Source organism: Oncorhynchus mykiss, chromosome 26 (genome assembly GCF_013265735.2).
Source record: "Oncorhynchus mykiss isolate Arlee chromosome 26, USDA_OmykA_1.1, whole genome shotgun sequence".
In the NCBI taxonomy this organism is placed as follows: domain Eukaryota; kingdom Metazoa; phylum Chordata; class Actinopteri; order Salmoniformes; family Salmonidae; genus Oncorhynchus; species Oncorhynchus mykiss.
The window spans coordinates 14,430,515-14,450,808 of NC_048590.1; the positions used below are offsets into that span (position 1 = coordinate 14,430,515).

Sequence of the window (20,294 nt, forward strand, 5' to 3'; positions counted from 1 at the left end):
CTTTGGTCCTTTTAAAACCTGCTGTATGTAAAATACTGTGTGCTATAGCTTGGAAAATGAATAAATGTCACTCTGGATGAAAACATAATGATGTTTGTTTCCAAAATTAGGGCTGTTTTTGTAAAGCTTATATCAGCTTTGTGTTTGTTTCCTTGCCACAATACTAATGAGTATCGCAATACTAGTATTGTCCCAGCCCTAATTGACAGATAATAAAGAAGGCAGAATCACTTTCCTTAAAGGTATCCAAAATGGAAAGAAAATTGCCTTTATTAATGTGGACGCTCCAAATTAATATGATCCGACGTTTTTTGATTCTCTGAACAGCATATTGTTAGAATTAACTGAATTCCATCTGGTTATTGGGATAGACATGTGGGACAAACCTAATAAGACCAACTACAATCCACACACAACCAAGACTCTCCAGCATATACTCTCTGATTACAACCTCATTGATGCCTGGCGAGCATATAATCATAAACCAAAAGAGTACACTTTCTACTCAAACAGGTTGATTTCATACTATGATCTACACCTCTATTTACATTAATCAAGAAAATAGAAATTCGACATGAGCTTGTCTGACCACGCCACTTACTACTGCCAACTTCACATTTCAGAATCTCCTAAAAGAGCCACAAGATGGCATTTCGACGTTTCATTAATACAAAATCCTACATTCTGTGATCAAATTGAAATTGAGCTAAATTAATAACCAATGAAAATTCAGTTGACGACCCACGGATTCTATGGGATACCACCAAAGGTTTTATAAAAAATGCAACTGGTATTTGCATCTGGGTTGAATAAATCATTTAAAAAAAGATATCAAAATTGTTAATGTTGCTAACCGTGTTAGACCATTCTCAACAAACACTATTTTCAGACCAGGTAGCTATTACTCTTCCCAAAGTCAAGACAGAACATAATATATTGATAAGACAGAAAGCAGAATAGACCATCAAACGTGTTAGACGCAATCTGATCAAACACTGATTTCACTCAAATATACTGATCACTTATTATACGCAGTCCATATTTTACTATATACTGTATAGACGATGTATATTTGTATTTATTAAGGATCCCCATTAGCTGCAGGCAAGGCAGCAGCTATTTTTTTCTGGGGTCCAGCAACATTAAGGCAGTTACATACCATTTTAAATATTACATTTCATGACAGTTTTCACAACACATTAAGTGTGTTCTCTCAGGCCACTACTCTACTATCACATATCAACAATACAAAATCCATGCGTACGTGTGTGTAGAGTGCGTCTTATCATGTACCTGTGCCTGACCTAATTGATTCCTACATTTTAAATAGACCTATCCAGGTTATATGCCTTTATTCTTGGAATCCAATGCCCTTTTGAATTACCTGAGAGAGATTTGGGATCCCAGCGAGGAGGTGTAACAGCAGACGATAATGCTAATAGCAGACGATATTGCAACTCCTATTTGTCACATCTTCAACTTAAGCCTACTAGAGAGTGTGTGCCCTCAGGCCTGGAGGGGAGCTAAAGTCATTCCACTACCCAAGAATAGTAAAGCCCCCTTTACTGGCTCAAATAGCCAACCAAGCAGCCTGTTACCAACCCTTATCAAACTTATTGAAAAAATTGTGTTTGACCAGATACAATGCTATTTCACAGTAAACATATTGACAACAGATTTTCAGCATGGTTATAGAAGGACACTCAACAAGCACAGCAATTACACAAATGACTAATGACTGCTGAGAGACATTGATGATAGAATGATTGTGGGGGCTTCCATGCAGCTTTTGACATTATCGATCATAGTCTGCTGCTGGAAAAACGTATGTGTTATGGCTTTACACCCCCTGCTACAATGTGGATAAAGACTTACTTGTCTAACAGAATACAGAGGGTGTTCTTTAATGGAAGCCTCTCAAATATAATCCAGTTAGAATCAGGAATTCCCCAGGGTAGCTGTTTAGGTCCCGTGCTTTTTCAAATTTGACTAACGACAGGCCACCGACTTTGAGTAAAGCCAGAGTGTCTATGTAGGTGGATGACTCACCACTATACACGTCAGCTCCTACAGTAACTGAAATGACTGCAACACTCAACAAAGAGCTGCGGTTAGTTTCAGAGTGGGTGGCAAGGAGTAAGTTAGCCCTAAATATTTCTAAAACTAAAAGCATTGTATATGGAACAAAACAGTCACTAAGCCCTAAACCTCAACTAAATATTGTAATAAATAATGTGGAAATTGAGCAAGCTGAGATGATTAAACTGCTTGGAGTAACCCTAGATTGTAAACAGATGAGAAATATGTCTATAATAAAGTGATGCTCTGCCTTCTTAACATATCAACAAGGCAGGTCCTACAGGCCCTAATTTTGTCACACCTTGAGCACTGTTCAGTCGTGTGGTCAGGTGCCACAAAAAAAGGACTTAGGAAAATTGCAATTGGCTCAGAACAGGGCAGCACGGCTGGCCCTTGGATGTACACAGAGAGCTAATATTAATAACATGCATGTCAATCTCTCCTGGCTGACAGTGGAGGAGAGATTGACTTCATCATTACTTTTATTTATGAGAGGTATTGACATATTGAATGCACAGAGCGATCTGTCTAAACTACTGGCACACAGCTCGGACACCCATGCATACCCCACAAGACATGCCACAAGAGGTGTCTTCACAGTCCCCCAGAACAGACTATGGGAGGCACGCAGGCTAATTGGCTGATTGGTCGGTTATTTGAGACAATAAAGAGGGCTTAACTATTCTTAGGTAGCGAAATTACTTTTGCTTCCCTCTAGGCCTGAGGGCACACACTTTCGAATAGGCTTAAATTGAAGATATGTCAACTAGGAGTGGCAATATCGTCTGCTATTATCATTAGTAAATTTCCATCCAAGTTGTCAGACACCGGTGGATAGTCATCATTGATAGACAATCTATTTTTTATTTACCTCATCCACACTCACTAGTTACTCAATTAATACTAACCTAATTGACACAATTAAAAGGAAACCTGTACAGAATACAATTATTCCAAACCATGCCTCCTGTTCGCAACAAGGTACTAAACGTTTGAGGCAAAAACATCCTGTGGCGTACTGCATTAGCATCAAATAGCCCCCGCGATATGCAACCTTTCTGAGAAGTTATGAACCAATATACACAGGCAGTTAGGAAAGCAAAGGCTAGCTTTTTCAAACAGAAATGTGCATCCTGCAGCACAAACTCCACAAAGTTCTGGGACACTGTAAAGTCCCTGGAGAATAAGAGCACCCCCTTCAAGCTGCCCACTGCACTGAGGCTAGGAAACACTGTCACCACCGATAAATCCACAATAAATGAGAATTTCAATAAGCATTTTTCTACGGCTGGCCATGCTTTCCACCTGGCCACCCCTACCCAGGTCAACAGCCTGCACACCACAGCAACTTGCCCAAGCCTCCCCATTTCTCCTTCACCCAAATCCAGATAGCTGATGTTCAGAAAGAGCTACAAAATCTGGACCCCTTCAAATCAGCAGGGCTAGACAATCTGGAACCTCTCTTTCTAAAATTATCAGCCAAAATTGTTGCAACCCCTATCACTAGCCAGTTCAACCTCTCTTTCGAATCGTCTGAGATCCCCAAAGATTGGAAAGCTGCCGCGGTCATCCCCCTCTTCAAAGGGGGACACACTCTAGACCCAAACTGCTACAGACCTACATCTATCCTACCCTGCCTTTCGAAGGTCTTCAAAAGCCAAGTTAACAAACAGATCACCGATAATTTAGAATCCCACCGTACCTTCTCCGCTATGCAATCTGGTGTCCGAGCTGGTCATGGGTGCACCTCAGCCACGCTCAAGGTCCTAACCAATATCATAGCCGCCATCAATAAGAGACAATACTGTGTAGCTGTATTCAGCGACCTGCCCAAGGCTTTCGACCCTGTCAATCACCACAATCTTATCGGCAGAGTCAACATCCTTGGTTTCTCAAATGTCTGCCTCGCCTGGTTCACCAACTACTTCTCAGACAGAGATCAGTGTGTCAAATCGGAGGGCGTTGTCCGGACCTCTGGCAGTCTCTATGGGGGTACCACAGGGTTCAATTCTTGGGCCGACTCTTTTCTCTCTATACAGCAATGATGTCGCTCTTGCTGCTGGTGATTCTCTGATCCACCTCTACGCAGACGACACCATTCTGTATACTTCTGGCCCTTCTTTGGACACTGTGTTAACTAACCTCCAGACGAGCTTTAATGCCATACAACTCTCCTTCCGTGGCTTCCAACTGCTCTTAAATGCAAGGAAAACTAAACTCTTGCTCTTCAACCGATTTCTGCCAGCACCTGCCCGCCCGTCCAACATCACTACTCTGGACGGTTCTGGCTTAGAATATGTGGACAACTACAAATACCTAGGTGTCTGGTTAGACTGCACACGCCACTTCCAGACTCACATCATGAACTCTAGAATCGGCATCCTATTTCGCAACAAAGCATCCATTACTCATGCTGCCAAACATTCCCTCGTAAAACTGACTATCCTGCCGATCCTTGACTTTGGCGATGTCATTTACAAAATAGCCTCCAACACTCTATGCAGCAAATGAGATGCAGTCTATCACAGTGCCATCCGTTTTGTCACCAAAGCCCCATATTCTACCACCAATGCGACCTGTATGCTCTCGTTGGCTGGCCCTCGCTTCATATTCTTCACCAAACCCACTGGCTCCAGGTCATCTATAAGTCTTTGCTAGGTAAAACCCCGCCTTAGCTCACTGGTCACCATAGCAGCACCCACCCGTAGCCCGTGCTCCAGCAGGTATATTTCACTGGTCATCCCCAAAGCCAATTCTTCATTTGGCCGCCTTTCCTTCCAGTTCTCTGCTGCCAATGACTGGAAGGAATTTCAAAAATCACTGAAGCTGGAGACTCAATCTCCCCCACTAACTTAAAGCACGAGCTGTCAGAGCAGCTCACAGGCCTATTTATTGCCTTACCTCCCTTATCTCACCTCATTTGCACACACTGTATATAGACTTTTCTCTCTATTGTGTTATTGACTGTATGTTTGTTTATTCCATGTTTATGCCAAATCTACACTGGAGTTGCTTACCAAGAAGACAGTGTGGGTTCCTGAGTGGCTGAGTTACAGCTGTGACTTAAATCCGCTTGAAAATCTATTGCACAACCTGAAAATGGTTGTCTTGCAACGATCAACAACCAATTTGACATAGCTTGAAGAATTTTGTAAAGAATAATGTGCAAATGTTTCACAATCCAGGTGTGGACGTCTTAGAGACTTACCCAGAAAGACCCGCAGCTGTAATCACTGCAAAAGGTGATTCTAACATGTATTGACTCATGGGGTAGAATACTTATTCAATCAAGATATATTTGTGTTCTATTTTTCATGAATCTTTTACAAATGTCAGAATTTTTCTTCCACTTTGACAGAGTATTTTGTGTAGATCGTTGACAAAAAATGAAAATTAAATCAATTTTAATCCCACTTTGCAACACAACAAAAAGTCAAGTGGTGTGAATACTTTCTGAAGGCACTATATGCAATCATTAATTACTTAAAGAACCCATCTTTACAGGAAATAATTTTAGAGCAGGGTTTGAGGATGAGACTTGGGGATCTGTGCTATATAGCAAGAGAACATTCTATTTTGGCGCTAGAAACAGCCTAATAAAAGTCAAGGTAATTCACCGTATCCACTGGTCCAGGGCTAAACCTGGAAGAAAATTCTCAGATTTTGATCTTACATGTGTTCGATGTAAAATAGAACTAGCCAAACTATTTCCGGATTTCATTTTCTGGAATGTAATATTTAAATGTTTCTCTGATTTACACTAACTGGACAAAACATTAGGAACACCTGCTCTTTCCATGACATACTGACCAGGTGAATCCAGGTGAAAGCTATGATTCCTTATTGATGTCACTTGTTAAATCCACTTCAAACAGTGTAGATGAAGGGGAGGAAACAGTTTAAATAAGGATTTTTAAGCTGACACAGCTGATACATAGATTGTGTATGTATGCAGAGACAACTGAGACATGGATTGTGTAGGTGTGCCATTCAGAGGGTGAATGGGCAAGACAAAATATTTAAGTCTCTTTGAACGGGGTATGGTAGTAGGTGCCAGGCGTGCCGGTTTGAGTGTTTTTCACGCTCAACGGTTTCCCATGTGTATCAAGAATGGTCCCACCCAAAGGACATCCAGGCAATTTGACAAAAGGACATCCAGGCAATTTGAATGCTTTCAACACCTTGTAGAGTCCAAATTTAGAGATATAGACCTCTCTAAACTTAGAGAAAAGGTAATTCAGTACATGTGTTTTTTGGTTGATTATATTGTATATATCGTGTAGTCTAATTGTGTGAGAGGGTGTGGAAAACTAAATAGTAGATACTCCATGTGAAATCATACAAGCAGAAATTCATAATTAGTAAGGTGGGAAAAACATCAGATGTGATTTTAAGTAGAACTCTGAGGCCCTGCATTCCTGCCCAGTTAAAAACTCTGCACACAACAGGGGTGACTGTAAACTCAGTAACACACAGGGGGTTATGTTATGGGGGCTGCACCTAGGGGGTAAGGTGTTTGGTGTGACAGTCACCTGGTGGACAATGAGTGACGCTGACAAATAACCAGGGATGGGAGTTTAATAATTTTGCTCTTAATGTGCTCCAAAATGTCCCTGAAATTTCAGAGAGCACCTTCTGTCTGACTGGAAGGCCACTTTTTCCATTCAATTTAAATTTGATGGAGAGCAGGTGAAAGACGAATCAAACAGAAGTGAGTTTCCATCAACCTCTTCAGCAGTGAGAGACACTGGTGTTAGAATGAATAAAAAAATATAGGTAACCCTTCTCTTTCCAAACCAGATCTTTGAGGCTTTTGAAGTTAGGGATAGTTTTGGGGCTTCTTATGTTAATTTTTTCCCCCGAATCAACTATGGAATATAATGCATCACATTCTTTTTTTCACAGCAACCAGGGCAATACTCTAGTGGATATGATCAGCAAAGAATGGCCTTGGGAGTAATACAAGTCTTAAAACTAGTCTAAAGTAACTAGTCTTAAAAGGTTAAATAAATACTATTTTATCTCACCAAGGGGAAAATTGGTCATTTGGACTATAAGCTACTACATAGATACTGAATCACAAGTCTGAATTAAATTAAAGTTTAAAAATACAAAAATAAAAACAAGACAACCCCTTGAGATAATATCCTTCTGACTACAAAACAATGCAAAACCTTTAAAGCATGACCCATGCTTTTTGACAGAGGTTTTCTGGGCCTACATATACAGGGAAAGGAGGAGTGATAAGAGTAAAAAAAGGGGGGGACAGAGGGAGGGAGAGGGGGGGGGGGTATTTGTCTTCTGTGTGCGTGGCGCAGACGCAGGGGTTGTGCTGTTCATTTAATGCAAGGTTAGGCAGGCATCGCTGATGAATGGACTGTCGACAGGAGAACAAAAGCAGGCGCTCCATCACAGCGGACGAACGCTCTCGCTGACGCACATGCAAGTACACGCGCACACGCGGTCCATTCTCTCCCTCACACGTGGTCCACACGCAGGGTAGTAGTTACCAATAGTAAAATATCTAGGATTAAGCACCTCTAAAATCCTAACCTTAGCCCATAAGGGGGAAAACACAAAACTGACCAGTATCTATGGGACATTTCATCCAAATCTCAGTCTGCCACTATCCACAATACCCCTGTGAAATACTAGTCAAACACAAGAGACCCAAGAGACCCCCCTTAACCTGTCATCAGAGATTCCGTTAATTGTAAAATTCAGTCAAATGTTCAGTCACACAAAAGCACTACAAAGTGAGATTTATAATTTCATTGCACCAGGCAATCCACACACCAAGAAATGGAACAAATAAAAAAGGTGGATATTTTAAATTATGGGGCAGAGAGAATAAAATAAAAAAAAGAGGATGTTTACAAATTCCATTAGATCCACAGGGCCGACAGAGCAGAGGCAGATAATAACCAGCTATTGATTCACTTTTAAAATAGTGGAGAGAGACACTGGTGCCACACTGCACAATGCTCTCAAAATACAATGGGCCACCAAAGACAAATCACTTGCCGGAGTCCACCAGGGCTATTTCTGCTCTATATGTTCTCTGCGTGCAATTCGCAAAATGGCACCCTATTCCATTCATAGCGCAACGCCTTTGACCAGAGCTCTATGCCGATCAGTCTGAGAACTTCCCAGAGGGGGAGACATGGTGACGAGCCGCAGTGTGAGTGCCTGCCAGCACAGCATAGAATAGACTAGATGATAGGTGGATGATAGTTCACCGTACAGAGTGAACTATCATCCACCCCCTGCCTAGTGCCTAAGATTGGTTACGGAGAAGATTTAAACAAGGGGTCTCTGATTATGGTCTTGAAAGCGACTGGAAGTGTGGGCTTTTGCTGCACTAAGGCAAATGTTTAAAAAAAATCAATCACGGTTATCACCAAAAGACCAGTTTTATCAGGTGTGTTAGAGCTGTAAGTTTATTAATTTTGATTCTCCATTTGGTTAGAACGTACATTTTTCTTCTGCCCCCCTTCCCACAACCCCATACACACAAAGCTTGTTGAGAGGCTCAGGGTCAGCCACATTGCAGCACACCTCAATGTAGAGCAATTTGGGTTTTAGTGCACAACGACAGTGGTTTGTACTTGGGATAAGAGACAGCAGTTCCCAGTAGGAATGAAATGGCGCAACATTTTTGGAAATGGGGAGGTACTACCTGAAATTGTCCCATAAGAACGCTGAATTTCTGCTGCAAAATGCCAAGTTGAACATAACCCAAATGTCCACCACCCAATCTGTAGTTTTGACCTCATTAGAAATTGGAGAAGGCACCAAAATGTGCATATTTAACAAAGATTAAATATGCATTCAATGTTTATATTCAAGGTACAGAAAGAACACACCACATAAGTAACACGATCTCCCTGGTATGACAAACTCCTTTCACATGTGACGCAACAATGCATGTAATCAGCCACACCTGGGGATCAGGAGGATTTTCTATCAATCACACTAGTGTACCACCCACCTGACCCTTCCTAGCCAATTAGTTGGCCCCATTTATCACCACACCTGTGATCAATCCTCACAGCTGACAGCCTTGATTAAATCAGAAGATTGAGTTAGGCGTGCGTGTGTGTCTGTGTGTGCGACTCACCGTGCAGTCTGTAATCTTTAGGCAGAAGTCTGATGCAAACTCCAGCTCTGAGAGACACACTGTGTTACAATCAATCCTCTGGGAAGAGCAGTCCACAAACAAAAGATCAATACACACACACTTTCACATTCTGTAATCAAACAAACCAGGAAATTAGAACATGATTTTGGTCTTATCAAGCAAGAAACAGAAGAACAGTGAATACAAGCAATATTCAGCAATAAAAGACAACTAAGCACTTGCACCTCAAGGTGATTGCTTTCCCCCTGTTCTTGAGTATAATTAACCAAAAACACAATACTTACCACAAATGAGGCCAAAACAAGAGATTTGAACCCAAACAAAGGACTTCCATGCTTAAAAAAAGTTGGTACATTACACAGGTACAACAACTAGGGACAGTTTTACACCCCTTTTCAATTTGACTTTCTAAAGCACATTCCTTAACATTCTTAGAAAAAAGCCATAACTGTTTTAACAGCGATTCACAATTCCCTGAGACAGGCTTTTAATTTTACGCCGTTCCGACCATCCTTAATGGAATGTTATTGGATCGTATCAGAGGGAGGCAATGGATGAGAATCCATGCAATTTGGGCCGAGGGGGAGCTGTCCATTTTTCACTGGAGGGGAGAAACAATCGATTAGAAGATTCAAATTCCATTATTTCACCCGCTCCGCTCGTTCATTATGGAAGAGACGTGGGAAAGAACATGCTACTTAACAAAGAGGAGGATGGGTAGAGGAAGGAGCGTCCACAGAAATTACAGAGAATATGACAAAAAAAGGTTTTAAAAAGGCATCCATGCTCTCATTTGTGTGTGTGATTTAGAATGTCTGTTAGGAAACGCAATGTGTGTGTATATGGTGTATGTAGGTTCAGGATCTAAGAGGATGATTGTGCTTGTAGTGTGTGTGTGTATTAGTGAGTGTGTTGTACTCTCCCTACAGTGTGTGTGTGTGTGTGTGTGTGTGTGTGTGTGTGTGTGTGTGTGTGTGTGTGTGTGTGTGTGTGTGTGTGTGTGTGTGTGTGTGTGTTTTCTCCATTAGCTCAGTGAGTGGCTCTCCATTTGCAGGGGGGAGAGAGTAATGAAGTTTCCTAAAGAGGAACTTAAACAAGGATTAGACTTATCAATCACCCAGCGCTACAGCTCTGCCACACATGTACTCACACACACACAACCTGCCTCCAGGGACCTCTCTCTCTCTATGACTAACTCTCTACACCCACTCAATTGCTGTAACCTTTTTCCTTTCTACATACCTCGTGTGTGTGTGTGTGTGTGTGTGTGAGTGTGTGTGTGTGTGTGTGTACCTGTATGACTGCAGGCTTAGAGATGAGTGACAGCCTTCTTCATGCACGCCATCTTGAACCCGTATATGTCATCCCAGAATGCAATACGGCCCTGGTGCTTCTCCGTGTCGCCCACTGCAGCCAGGCTGATGGTGCAACGTTCTGGGTAGACTAAAAATACAGTAAGAGGGTGAGATGTATGGATAGACTGAACATAGAGGATAAGAGTGATAGGGGAGTAGGGATGGGCATTTGAAATGATTTTACTATTTGAATATCATGATTTTTTCCGGATAGTCAAAATAAAAAAAAAATTAAAAATACACTGCTCAAAAAAATAAAGGGAACACTAAAATAACATTCTAGATCTGAATGAATGAAATATTCTTATTAAATACTTTTTTCTTTACATAGTTGAATGTGAAATCACGTAAAAATTATCAATGGAAACCAAATTTATCAACCCATGGAGGTCTGGATTTGGAGTCACACTCAAAATTTAAGTGGAAAACCACACTACAGGCTGATCCAACTTTGATGTAATGTCCTTAAAACAAGTCAAAATGAGGCTCAGTAGTGTGTGTGGCCTCCACATGCCTGCATGACCTCCCTACAACGCCTGGGCATGCTCCTGATGAGGTGGTGGATGGTCTCCTGAGGGATGTCCTCCCAGACCTGGACTAAAGCATCCGCCAACTCCTGGACAGTCTGTGGTGCAACGTGGCGTTGGTGGATGGAGCGAGACATGATTTCCCAGATGTGCTCAATTGGATTCAGGTCTGGGGAACGGGCGGGCCAGTCCATAGCATCAATGCCTTCCTCATGCAGGAACTGCTGACATACTCCAGCCACATGAGGTCTAGCATTGTCTTGCATTAGGAGGAACCCAGGGCCAACTGCAACCGGATCTCATCTCGGTACCTAATGACAGTCAGGCTACCTCTGGCGAGCACATGGAGGGCTGTGCGGCCCCCCAAAGAAATGCCACCCCACACCATGACTGACCCACCGCCAAACCGGTCATGCTGGAGGATGTTGCAGGCAGCAAAAGGTTCTCCACTGCGTCTCCAGACTGTCACGTCTGTCACATGTGCTCAGTGTGAACCTGCTTTCATCTGTGAAGAGCACAGGGCGCCAGTGGCGAATTTGCCAATCTTGGTGTTCTCTGGCAAATGCCAAACGTCCTGCACGGTGTTGGGCTGGCTGTAAGCACAACCCCCACCTGTGGACGTCGGGCCCTCATACCACCCTCATGGAGTCTGTTTCTGACCGTTTGAGCAGACACATGCACATTTGTGGCCTGCTGGAGGTCATTTTGCAGGGCTCTGGCAGTGCTCCTCCTGGTCCTCCTTGCACAAAGGCGGAGGTAGCGGTCCTGCTGCTGGGTTGTTTCCCTCCTATGGCCTCCTCCACGTGGTCCAATTCACACATTTATCAAGAGAACATCCCTGGCCATCCCTTCTGCCTCTCATCTGCTGGACTCACTAAACACAAATGCTTAGTTTGTAAATTATGTCTGAGTGTTGGAGCTGCTATCCGTCAACAACAAAAAAAAGAGACAATTGTGATTTGATTACTTGTTACCATATTTAGCTTACCATATGTTTACCAATTTCTCATACCAGTTATAAATGAGGAAAGAAGGCAAGGAAGCTATTGCAAACATTACCCTAACAGTATGAAACACATTTGACATGAATTTCATTCACATAACAAGAGACTCTGGTGTCCTAGTTGTTGTGGGTGTTGCACTCGGCATCCATTTCATAAAGCACCAGTAACGAGGATATCCATCAAATACCAGACCCTTATGGCCACTCTGTCCTACTTTTGACACTTTCTGTCAATACTGACCTTGTTTGTGACTCATGTTTATGACTGGGACAAAAATACAAAACACGCTTGTAGTAGAATCTGAGCCAAACCAGGCTCAGAAAAAAACAAAGACATTAAACCCCATCTGAATGCATTCTATAAACATTAAACCATGAATTTGAAATAAACGTTAAACATGAGTCTTAATGTGTTTTGTAAACGTTAAACATCTAAAATGTGTTTATCTGAGTGGTTAATCGGCTTGGTGATTTGGCCGAGGCTGAAGCGCTTGGGGCCACGGCTGTTCCCCCCCCGTGGAGGGACATTACAGCCATATGCTAAAGTGCTAGAAATTAAGACAGATATAAAACCACTTCAAAGTTGTCACAGAATAACCTACTGTCACAAACACAATCTCAAAGAGCAGACTGTACTGTACATGACACACGCACACACACTGACTGGCGGGAAGCTACGGACCGCAGAATGTCTCGTTTTTAATACAACAACTGTTGTTCACTGTAGAACCCATTGTGAAATACGTGGACAATAAACCATATACCATGTGTACACAGTGAGTGCTGAGGAAAACAGTGAACTCCTGACAACTACAGTGGGGAGAACAAGTATTTGATACACTGACGATTTTGCAGGTTTTCCTACTTACAAAGCATGTAGAGGTCTGTAATTTTTTTATCATAGGTACACTTCAACTGTGAGAGATGGAATCTAAAACAAAAATCCAGAAAATCACATTGTATGATTTTTAAGTAATTAATTTGCATTTTATTGCATGACATTATTTGATCACCTACCAACCGGTAAGAATTCCGGCTCTCACAGACCTGTTAGTTTTTTTTTTTAAGAAGCCCTCCTGTTCTCCACTCATTACCTGTATTAACTGCACCTGTTTGAACTTGCTACCTGTATAAAAGACACCTGTCCACACACTCAATCAAACAGACTCCAACCTCTCCACAATGGCCAAGACCAGAGAGCTGTGTAAGGACATCAGGGATAAAATTGTAGGTGGGTATGGGCTACAGGACAATAGGCAAGCAGCTTGGTGAGAAGGCAACAACTGTTGGCGCAATTATTAGAAAATGGAAGAAGTTCAAGATGACGGTCAATCACCCTCGGTCTGGGGCTCCATGCAAGATCTCACCTCGTGGGGGATCAATGATCATGAGGAAGGTGAGGGATCAGCCCAGAACTACACGGCAGGACCTGGTCAATGACCTGAAGAGAGCTGGGACGACAGTCTCAAAGAAAACCATTAGTAACACACTACGCCGTCATGGATTGAAATCCTGCAGCGCGAGCAAAGTCCCCCTGCTCAAGCCAGCGCATGTCCAGGCCCGTCTGAAGTTTGCCAATGACCATCTAGATAATCCAGAGGAGGAATGGGAGAAGGTCATGTGGTCTGATGAGACAAAAATAGAGCATTTTGGAGGAAGGATGAGTACAACCCCAATAACACCATCCCAACCGTGAAGCATGGAGATGGAAACATCATTCTTTGGGGATGCTTTTCTGCAAATGGGACAGGACGACTGCACCGTATTGAGGGGAGGATGGATGGGGCCATGTATCGCAAGATCTTGGCCAACAAACTCCTTCCCTCAGTAAGAGCATTGAAGATGGGTCGTGGCTGGGTCTTCCAGCATGACAACGACCCAAAACACACAGCCAGGGCAACTAAGGAGTGGCTCCGTAAGAAGCATCTCAAGGTCCTGGAGTGGCCTAGCCAGTCTCCAGACCTGAACCCAATAGAAAATCTTTGGAGGGAGCTGAAAGTCCGTATTGCCCAGCGACAGCCCCGAAACCTGAAGGATCTGGAGAAGTATGGAGTGGGCCAAAATCCCTGCTGCAGTGTGTGCAAACCTGGTCAAGAACTACAGGAAACATATGATCTCTGTAATTGCAAACAAAGGTTTCTGTACCAAATATTAGGTTCGGCTTTTTTGATGTATCAAATACTTGTCATGCAATAAATTGCTAATTAATTACTTAAAAATCATACAATGTGATTTTCTGGATTTTTGTTTTAGATTCCATCTCTCACAGTTGAAGTGATGATAAAAAATTACAGACCTCTACATGCTTTGTAAGTAGGGAAAACCTGCAAAATCTGCAGTGTATCAAATACTTGTTCTCCCCACTGTATAGACTGTTTTTGTTCAATGCTTTGGTGCTGCAAATGGATACATGCACATTATTTGTTAAATAAAGGAAAGATGACAAGAAAACAGTAGTATGTAGTTGGGTTGGGTGGCAAGAATGCTTCAAGAGATGAGATCGTGTTAACATGTAGAATTTACAATGCACGTTTTTTTTTAATTAATTTAAATGAAAACGGACGAGCTACAGTTGAAGTGAAACTTTTTGAACCGAACTCACAGTACCTTTAAGAGTATTAATTGTGTTATTTATTAATTTGGTCATACTAATTTAAGCAACTAAAACATGTCATACTACCGTAATTCTGAATTTGTTTTAATTGACACATTCCTAAATAATAATAATTAGACCAAAAGGTGTTAGGAAACACCTGAAAGGATGACATCCTTTGTTTTTCCACATTTGCTTTACTATGTTTGAAGCTGCATCTCACAAACAAAATCCCTTAAATTCCTGTAATTCAACATAAAACAACACGATATGTTATTGTGACTGCTGTATCTATTCCACCCTAGGACAATAAAAACAAGAAGTTGGCACTTAACGAACTAAACGAGGCTATAAACAAGCACCACCTTGTTGCTGGTGTTTTTAATTCCGCGACATTAAGACAATTAATGCCCAACTTTCATCAACACATTTCCTTTGCAACTAGGGGCGATAAAGTCCTAGATCACTGATACTCTACCCACAAGCAAGTAAGCCCTCCCTCGTTTCCCTTCTGCAAATCAGATCATGACTCTATACGACTGCTTTCTGTTTACAAGCAGAAGTGAAAGATATAAGAAAGATCAGGTAACTATTATAAAAACAAGCAATTTGTTTACATGTATTTATTACCTTATTTTACTAAATAATAAACTCAACTATCTCCATTTCTTCTACTATTAATTTTTAACTGGCGTCCTAGAGCAAAACAGATAACGCCATTGTTAGAGTCTCATCTTTCAATAGAGTGGTCATAATACTTTGTAGGACAAACCTTTCAGATGCTACAGATGTTTTTGTGAGAAAACAGATTTTTGAGATGTCTCATGGTCTGACAAAACGCCGCTTTAGCTTTTCCACCTTTTACCGCCGATGCGGAAGGGGTGGTGGATTGAGACGCGGCCCATGCAACAAAAAAAAAGATATCTCTATCGCTTAAACAGGTGGATTTCCATGGGGATTTTTGTATTATGTTAATTAGATTTCCGTAGGGGCGTGGAAATTGTAAGCTAAGGGTCAATCAGCTTCTTCATATGCCACAACAGTCAGGTGAATGGATTATCTTGTAAAAGGAGAAATGCTAACTAACAGGGATGTAAACAAATTTGAGAGACATGGAACATTTCTGGGATCTTTTATTTCAGCTCATGAAACATGGGACCAACAATTTATGTTCAGTATAGGAACAGGGTGGAATTATATTACACAAGCTCCGATGCCCGAAGCATGTGGCAGGGGCTATAGTCCACTGCAGGATTACAAGATAACCAACCTGTCCTCCAAATACACCTCTTGCTGTCTTCAATCAGGATCTCAGCGATCACTGCCTCATTGCTTGCGTCCGTAACGGGTCTGCGATCAAACGACCACCCCTCATCACTGTCAAACGCTCCCTAAAACACTTCAGCGAGAAGGTCTTTCTAATCGACCTGGCCTGGGTATCCTGGAAGGATATTGACCTCATTCAGTCAGTAGAAGATGCCTGGTTATTCTTTAAAAATGCTTTCCTCACAATCTTAGATAAGCATGCCCCATTCAAAAAATGTTGAACCAGGAACAGATATAGCCCGTGGTTCACTCCAGACCTGACTGCCCTTGAACAGCACAAAAACATCCTGTGGCGTACGGCATTAGCATCGAATAGCCCCCGTAATATGCAACTTTTCAGGGAAGTTAGGAACCAATATTCATAGGCAGTGAGGAAAGCAAAGGCTAGCTTTTTCAAACAGAAATTTGCATCCTGCAGCACAAACTCCACAAAGTTCTGGGACACTGTAAAGTCCATGGAGAATAAGAGAACCTCCTTCCAGCTGCCCACTGCACTGAGGCTAGGAAACACTGTCACCACCGATAAATCCACAATAATTGAGAATAACAAGAAACATTTTTCTACAGCTGGCCATGCTTTCCACCTGGCCACACCTACCCATGTCAACAGCCCTGCACCCTCCACAGCAACTTGCTCAAGCCTCCCCCAATTCTCCTTCACCCAAATCCAGATAGCCGAAGTTCTTAGCAAGTACTCCAGCAGGTATATTTCACTGGTCACCCCCAAAGCCAATTCCTCGTTTGGCTTTTCATTTCAGTTCTCTGCTGCCAATGACTGGAAGGAATTTCAAAAATCACTGAAGCTGGAGACTCATATCTCCCTCACTAACTTTAAGTACCAGCTGTCAGAGCAGCTCACAGATCACTGCACCTGTGCATAGCCTATCTGTAAATAGCCCATCCGTAAATAGCCCATCCAACTTCCTCATCCCCATAATGTTATTAATTATTTTTGCTCCTTTGCACCCCAGTATCTTTACTTGCACATTCATCTTCTGCACATCTATCACTCCAGTGTTTAAATTGCTAAATTGTAATCATTTCGCCTCTATGGCCTATTTATTGCCCTTATCATGCCTCATTTGCACACACTGTACATATACTTTTTTTTCTATTTTGTTATTGACTGTATGTTTGTTTATTCCATGTGTAACTCTGTGTTGTTGTTTGTGTCGCACTACTTTGCTTTATCTTGGCCAGGTCGCAGTTGTAATTGAGAACTTGTTCTTAACTAGCCTACCTGGTTAAATAAAGGTGAAATAAAAAAATTAAGTAAGTCCCAGCCGTGATCTGCCCAACGATGCTCTCTACCAGACGACCTTAATGTATTGTATGCACGCTACGACAAAAACACCACAGAGCCGTGCACAAGGGTCCTCGCTGACCCAGGGGACTGGGTGATCTCGCTCTCAGAGGCAAAGGTTTTTAATCAGGTCAACACTTGTAAGGACGAGTGGCCGAACGGAATTCGAGGGCGTGTTCTCAGAGCATGCGCAGAACAGCTGGAAAGCATGTTCACGGTCATTATCAAACTCTCATTGTCCCAGTCTGTTATCACCACGTCTCAAGCTGACCACCATCATTCCTGTTCCAAAGAACAGGGAGGGAGGGAGTAGCCTCACCGCTACTCCCTCCCTCCCCTCTGACCATCAGATGCAGGCCATCAATCCAGTAAAAACTAAAAAATACATATATATCATGCTCATTCAGCTGTGCCTCATAAGTAATAACAAATTATATATTACCAGTGTGATCATATACCAATTATTTTTTAAATATAATTTGAAAATGGTCTGAGAAGGACAAAATTGGCAGGGCAATTGAAGCATAGCCAATATGCAGTGATAATGTATTAGGCCAATAACTACTGCACAAACCGTATTGCTACAGAACTGTTTTAAAATGGTTAATGTTGCATAGGCTCACGTTTAAGTCATGATTAAAAACATCTGAGCTGTAGATCTCTGCTTTCATTTTCACTCAGAAAGTGATTTTGACTCAGAAAAGGTTGGTGAGCACTGCCCTAGACCCACTACAATTTGCATACCGCCCCAACAGATCCATAGATGATGTAATCTCAATTGCACTCTACACTGCCCTCACCCACTTAGATAAGAGGAATACCTATGTGAGAATGCTGTTCATTGACTACAACTCAGCGTTCAACACAATAGTCCACTCCAAGCTCATTACCAAGCTTGGGACTGAACACCTCCCTCTGCAGCTGGATCCTGGACATCCTGACGGGTTGACCCCAGGTGGTGAGGGTAGGCAACATTACCTACGCCATGCTGACCCTCAACACTGAGGCTCCACAGGGGTGTGTGCTTAGTCCCCCTCTGTACTCCCTGTAAACACACTGCGTGGCCACACACGAATCCAACACAATCAAATTTGCTGACGACACAAAAGAGGTAGGCCTGATCACTGGCGACGATGAGAAAGCATACAGGGAGGAAATCAGTGACCTGGCATTGTGGTGGTGGTGGGTGGGGGGGAGCGTACCCCATCCACATCTGCAGTGGAGCGGGTCGAGAGCTTTAAGTTCCTCGGTGTCCAAATCACTAAGGACTTAACATGGTCCACACACATTCAAACAGTCGTGAATGCGGCAGTACAGTGCCTCTTCCCCCTCAGGAGGTTGAAAAGATTTGATTCTATCCGCAAGCAATATAATTTTGCACGCCCAATTTTTCAGTTTTTGATTTGTTAAAAAAGTTTGAAATATCCAATAAATGTCGTTCCACTTCATGATTGTGTCCCACTTGTTGTTGATTCTTCACAAAAAAATACAGTTTTATATCTTTATGTTTGAAGCCTGAAATGTGGCAAAAGGTCGCAAAGTTCAAGGGGGCCGAATACTTTCGCAATGCACTGTATCTATGTAAAAATGCTGTTCATTGACTACAGCTCAGCATTTAACACCATAGTTCCCTCCAAGCTCATCATTAAGCTTGAGGCCCTGGTGCTCAACTCCGCCCTGTGCAATTGGGTCCTGGACTTCCAGACGGGCCGCCCCCAGGTGGTGATGCAGGGAAACATAATCTCAACTTCGCTGATCCTCAACACTGGGGCCCCACAAGGGTGCGTGCTCAGCCCCCTCATAACTGTGTGGCCATGAACACGTCCAACTCGATGATCAAGTTTGCAGACGACACAACAGTAGTAGGCTTGATCACCAACAATGACAAGACAGCCTATAGGGAGGAGATGAGGGCACTCGGAGTGTGGTGTCAGGAAAACAACTTTTCACTCAAAGTCTACAAAACAAAGGAGATGATCGTGGACATCAGGAAACAGCAGAGGGAGTGCCCCCCTATCCACATCGACGGGACAGCAGTCAATGTAAGTTCCTCGACGTACACATCATGGACAAACTGAAATGGTTCACCCACACAGACAGCGTGGTGCAGAAGGCGCAACAGCAGCAGCGCCTCTTCAACCTCAGGAGGCTGAAGAAATGTGTCTTGTTACCTAAAACTCTCACAAACTTTTACAGCTGCAAAATTGAGAGCATCCTGTCGGGCTGTATCACTGCCTGGTACGGCAACTGCAACACCCACAACCGCAGGGCTCTCCAGAGGGTGGTACGGTCTGCACAAAGCATCACCTGGGGCAAACTACCTGCCCTCCAGGACACCTACAGCACCCGATGTCACAGGAAGGCCAAAAAGATCATAAAGGACAACAACCACCCGAGCCACTGCCTGTTCACCCCGCTGCCATCCAGAAGGCGAGATCAGTACAGATGCATCAAGGCTGGGACCGAGAGACTGAAAAACAGCTTCCATCTCAAGGCCATCAGACTGTTAAACAGCCATCACTAACACAGAGGCTGCTACCTACATACAGACTTGAAATCATTGGCCACTCTAACAAACGGATCACTAGTCACTTTATTAATGCCACTATAATAATGATGCTCACATATCTTGCATTACTCATCCCATATGTCTATAATGTATTTTATACCATCTATTGCATCTTACCTATGCCACTCAGTCATTGCTCATCCATATGTACACATTCTTATTCCATCCCTTTACTTAGATTTGTATGTATTATGTTGTTGTTGTGGAATTGTTAGATTACTTGTTAGATATTGCTGCACTGTCGGAACACGAAGCACAAGCATTTCGCTACACTCGCAATAACATCTGCTAACCATGTGTATGTGATCAATAAAATGTGATTTGATGGTCAAGAATACAAGCTATCCACCTCATTTTCGAATGTTGCTATGGGAACAGAGGTGATGGATTTCCGCAAA

At 42.7% G+C, this 20,294-nt stretch overlaps 1 pseudogene; it reads right to left on the reverse strand.

The window, feature by feature from the left end:
- Positions 1-20,294, reverse strand: part of LOC110506081 — a 119,135-nt pseudogene that overhangs the window by 53,097 nt on the left and 45,744 nt on the right.